The sequence below is a fragment of the Electrophorus electricus genome, chromosome 9 (assembly GCF_013358815.1).
Source record: "Electrophorus electricus isolate fEleEle1 chromosome 9, fEleEle1.pri, whole genome shotgun sequence".
Lineage (NCBI taxonomy): Eukaryota > Metazoa > Chordata > Actinopteri > Gymnotiformes > Gymnotidae > Electrophorus > Electrophorus electricus.
This window is the reverse complement of record NC_049543.1, coordinates 25,454,002-25,459,559: the sequence shown is the minus strand read 5'-3', so window position 1 is coordinate 25,459,559 and position 5,558 is coordinate 25,454,002. Positions and strand designations below refer to the sequence as shown.

At 47.3% G+C, this 5,558-nt stretch overlaps 1 protein-coding gene across 1 annotated transcript in view; it reads right to left on the bottom strand.

Moving 5' to 3' along the window:
- Nucleotides 1–4,588: 4,588 nt before the first annotated feature.
- LOC113591684 (RAS guanyl-releasing protein 2-like) overlaps nt 4,589–5,558 on the bottom strand; it is a 32,825-nt gene continuing 31,855 nt past the window's right edge. Inside the window, exon 16 of the mRNA XM_035529983.1 lies at nt 4,589–5,558. This exon is cut by the window's right edge and continues 569 nt beyond it. The gene's annotated coding sequence lies outside the window, so the exon portion shown is untranslated.

Sequence of the window (5,558 nt, the reverse complement as noted above, 5' to 3'; positions counted from 1 at the left end):
CAGGGTCAGTTGTGGTTAGGTTATGGCCGAGGTGTATTGGTGTAACACCACAAAGGTGGTGATTGTGGTCTTGTGTGAGCGTCTTAGCGGGAACCCATCTGTGTCGTCAGAGCGCGTGTGGGAGCGCTACTCATCCAGAACCGCCCCCCCCCACACACACCCCTGGAGTACAGAGGTCACTGCAGTGAGTGGCCCACACAGATATGCTGGGGAAATCCCTTTACCTTGGTGGACAGTCAGAAATGAGACCAGACCAGACTCCTGTCGGCTCCGGCTTCACTTCTATCATACTTTTCCTTCTGTCAAAACAACTCTTGAGGACTGTAGAGCTATTCCTTACACACACACACACACACACACACACACACACAGTGTGCGCATGGCCTGAAGAAGTAGTGGAACACTGCCAGGTCGACCATGTGCCAAACCACAGATGCGATCAGCCTTAACCCAGCTGGAGGCACGATGTCTCAACGTCCCTGCTGTAGGCACACGGCATGGACGTAAACAGGAAATCCCGGGACTTCTTAAACCTAAATGGCTAAAAAATAAAACAAATTAAAAATAAATAATATTAAAAGATTATGGGAAAAAAGAGACAAGATGGCAATGAATAATAAGATTTTGATAAAGTCCCATCAGATAGTCCCTCATACACAATTCCCTCGGAAATCCGCAGCAGATGATTCCCTGAAGTACGATGTATTATCTGGGGATGCTGGAGATGATGGAGATGATGGAGATGCTGGATTAGCTGGATTAGCTGGATAATCTGGAGACAGTGTTTACAATGAGCCTGTAAACAGCATCTCAGATTAACGTTTTTGATGACGTAAAACTGCAACGCGGCATCTCTCCTCTCAAAGGCCTGAACTCTGATGAACATTAGTGTGTGTGCAAAAATCTGAGTCACCTTGAACGAACCATCATTTATCTTTGTCTGTGCGCGTGTGTGCGCGCATGTGCATGCGTGTGTGTGTACCTGTAGTAAGGCTGTAAATAGATATCTGAGGCTGTGCTATCAAAGATCCCTCTCTCAAGAGATGTAATCTACAGACCTGTCAGTCAAATCACACACTGCTGCACAATCCACACGCTCTCTCTCGCTCTCTCTCTCTCTCTCTATCACCTCCTTCACTTTATCACCTCTATCGTCTGGAATATTAAATATGTGAAGTGTTACTGTTTGCTACGATTCCACATTGATTAAGGGTCATTTCATTGAGCCACCAATAGAGGATCATTTTCTGCCTCTGCAATGGTGTCTCTTCTCTCCTCTTCTCGTCTCCTCCTCTCCCCTCCCCTCCCATCCTCTCTCCTCTGCTCTCTCCTCTCCTCCCCTCCTCCCCCCTCTCTCTCCCCTCACCTCTCCTTCCCCCTCTCACCCTCTCCCCTCCTCTCCTCCCCCCTCATCCTCTCTCCTCTGCTCTCTCCTCTCCTCCCCCCTCTCCCCTCCTCTCCACTCCTCACCTCTCCTCCCCCTCTCACCCTCTCCCCTCCTCTCCTCCCCCCTCATCCTCTCTCCTCTGCTCTCTCCTCTCCTCCCCCCTCTCACTCTCCCCTCCTCTCCACTCCTCACCTCTCCTCCCCCTCTCACCCTCTCCCCTCCTCTCAACTCCTCCCCTCTCCTCCCCTCCTCTCCCCTCCTCTCTCCTCTCACTCTCTCCCCTCCCCTCTCCTCCTCTCACTCTCTCCCCTCCTCTCGCTCTCTCCTCTCCTCTCCAATTTATTTGATGCATCTTGTTTGTGATTATAAATATCTGACCAATTATAGGCTGGGATGACAGGTGAATGTTTGAACCACAGAGGAACAGGCAACACTCAACACACAGCACTCAACACACACCCAACACTCAGCATTCAACACTAACACTCAACACTCAACACACACTCAGTACACACTCAACAGAAGACTCTTAGTCTATGAAAAGGTGCTGTTAGACTGCACACGCACTGTTCTGATGTGTACGTATGTGGGGTTTCGTGTGCAGGTGCGTTTCAGAGATGGTCAATAAATGGTTCCACTAACAGAACTGCTGAAATGGACTGTTAATGTTTTATAATCCTACTCCACTGTTAAGTTCATCGATAACCAGCAGGCATGATTACAGCTCTAAGAGAGAGAGAGAGAGAGAGAGAGAGAGAGAGAGAGAGAGTGTGTGTGTGTGTGTGTTTGAAGTTCGAGGCTAGGTCATCACAAATCATCACAACACTCCACGGCCTGCAGGACAGGATGTTGTCATGACACTGGAGAGTGAGATGTGAGTGTTACCCCTGTAGCACCGTGATCTCCATGTCTGTCACAGACCGAGGCGTCAGTCTTACGGTTTGTTTCAGTTAAATGACACAACACTGGTTTGTCAACTAAACAGTGTGAATGTTTTCGTTTGATGTGTTCCTTCAGGTGCTACTGTGGCCATGAGCAACTTAATCTGTGCAGTTTTTTGGGAATGTGGAATATGTTTGTGTGCGTGTGTATGTATGTATATGTGTGTGTGTGTGTTTGTATGTTTGTGTATGTGTGTGTGTGTATGTATGTGTGTGTATGTATGTATGTGTGTGTCTGTGTGTGTGTGTGTGTGTGTGTGTGTGTGTGTGTGTGTATGTATGTGTATATGTTTGTGTATGTATGTGTGTGTGTCCATATGAAACAATATCCCTGGCATAATGTCCCATTCACCGTAGGTTCATGGCAGTAATTCCGGCAGTAGGTCATTACGGACATCTGTAACGTGCATTTGAATACTCGTCATCTCCGCCCGTCCACGTGTGCGCGAGCATTTAGCCCGTCTCTGGGCGAGGTGTCGTTGGGGTTTTCGCGCAGTGCTGCGGAACGACTGATGGCTCAACAGCGCCACCTAACGGGCCACGCGAGTAGGCATCCTGGCGCTAGTGTGTAGCGGCTCTCACGCGGTAATGGCACATTTCTGTCATATGAATCGATATTTGACAGGGACGCGAACAGGAAAAGGGGCCAAATGAGATGATACTCGCCCAGCGGACCGCCACGAGGGAAAAGACCGATTAGGGCTCGCGCATAGGCGCGCGCTGATGACGGGACGCCCTTAGACAAGTCCTCGCGCTGCACTTCAGCAGAACGCGCGCCAACCCTGAACCAGCGGGGTCCTAAACAGCGCGAGGCGCTGAGCGAGGCCGCGGGCCGCCAACCCTCCGGTACCGCTGCGCCTCGCCCGCCACCAGCGCTTCCTCGAGCTCTGATCGGCGTCCTTATCGAGACCAGTCTGAGGCGCGAGCGCTCGTCTTCATCCTCCGTTCTGGCTCGTGCCTACATGTGCCACTACGGGATTACTGAGCCGGAGCGCTCCCGTGACACACGTGACACACACGCCTGAAATAAACAAACGCAGGACTGCAAAACAGCGCCTTTAATCCAACGAGCGTTAACACGCAAATCCCCATTCATGTAAGCGCGACGGATGTTTTCTGATCGTTACCGATATTGTCCAGTCTGGCAACGCGGTAACGGCGCCGCGTGAATCTCAAAGCAGAACGCGGATAAGGCATCGCGCATTAGCGCGTGGGCAGCCTGTCCATGTCTCCGCTCAGTCCAGAAGATGTGGAGTCTTATGATGAGATCTGAACGTAGACTACACACACTAACCAGTCAGACACCCATCCAGTCATCCATGCACGGGCTTCTTTCACTGTTCTTAAGTGGTTAAGATTCACATTTGCTTCAGATGTTTCTAGAAAACTGTAAACTGAAGTTTAAAAAAACCCAAAAAACACTTTAAACTGTAAACGAGTAAAAAAAAAACCTTTAAACTAAACTGGAGCATAAAGTGTGACACTGAGTGAATATGTGTACAAACACTACACGTCTACGAGATCGTGGGGCGATAATCTGGTCAGAAACGCATCTGATAGTAGTAGACTTCGGTGTGTGTGTGTGCATGTGTGTGTGTGTGCTTGTGTGTGTGTGTGAGTGTGTGTGTGTGTGAGTGTGTGTGCGTGCGTGCGAGCATGCATGCATGCGTGCGTGTGTGAGTGAGTGTGTGTGTGTGTGCGTGCGTGAGTGTGTGCGCGTGTGTGTGTGTGCGTGCGTGCGAGCATGCGTGTGTGCGTGTGTGTGAGTGCGTGCGAGTGTGTGTGTGTGAATGTGTGCGTGTGTGTGTGAGTGAGTGTGTGTGTGTGTGTGTGTGCGTGCGTGAGTGTGTGTGTGCGTGTGTGTGAGCGTGCGAGCATGCGTGCGTGCGTGTGAGTGTGTGTGTGAGTGCGTACGAGTGTGTGAGTGTGTGTGTGAGTGAGTGAGTGAGTGTGTGTGCGTGAGTGTGTGTGTGAGTGAGTGAGTGAGTGTGTGTGCGTGAGTGTGTGTGAGTGAGTGTGTGTGCGTGAGTGAGTGAGTGTGTGTGCGTGAGTGTGTGTGTGAGTGAGTGTGTGTGTGTGAGTGAGTGTGTGTGTGTGTGTGTGAGTGTGTGTGTGAGTGAGTGAGTGTGTGAGTGTGTGTGAGTGAGTGAGTGTGTGTGTGTGAGTGAGTGAGTGTGTGTGTGTGCACTACATGTGAGAAAGAACAGAGAAAGAAGTGACAGCACAAGTTCATAAGTTCATAAGTTAATAAGTTCATAAGTTAATAAGTTAATAAGTTCATTTGATCACAAAGCAGAATATTCCAGTAAAAAGACAACACACCAAACAGCGCAAAAATCAGATTACAACATCGCTTAGATTACATGTTATATTAAAGCATCGCTTAGATTACGTCTCTTAGATTACAACATGTTAGACTAAAGCATTTTAGATTACAACATCTCTTAGATTACATCTGTTAGACTAAAGCATTTTAGATTACAACATCTCTTAGATTACATCTGTTAGACTAAAGCATTTTAGATTACAACATCGCTTAGATTACATCTCTTAGATTACAAGGATTCCATATGGGGACCAAGAGATCAGAAGCTCACGTAATACGTCGGTATAAAATGCTGTGCATGCTAAAACAATTAAAAAGATAAAGCATTTAGCATATTGGCAAACATCTCAGTAGCCATGCCACAGAAGTACACAAAGTCATACACAATATGCACCATATGTCATTTTTCCTCAGTACATTTAAATTCTTCTCATGACAATAGCATCTGGATTATCTGGAAATTCTTATTTAAGTAATTAGAAGAGTCCAAAGCTTTTAATTCCATAAGGGAGTGAGCACGGTGGACAGTAGCGAAAGACTCTGATGAAGGACCCTGTCCTTCACTGCAGTTTTCACATATACATTTATATAGAATTATTTGTGTATTATACATCGTGTTTTCCACTTAATGGATAAGTTTTCTATGCAGATTCACTGTCCTGCTTACCGCAAAAAACTTTTTAAAAATTGCAGAGTTCACAACAGAAACACAAACGCCACGGAAGAAACAGAAGCCTTGTTGACTTCAACAGCTCAGGACTTTCTGAATTAAATGCGCAATTACAGTATTTCTAAAGGATTTTGTCCTTTGTGGTAGGCTAAAGACAAAAGTAATTACTGACATCCTTCAGTACGAATGAGACAACGGTTTGTATTCCATTTTTATATTTGTATGTAGTCTATT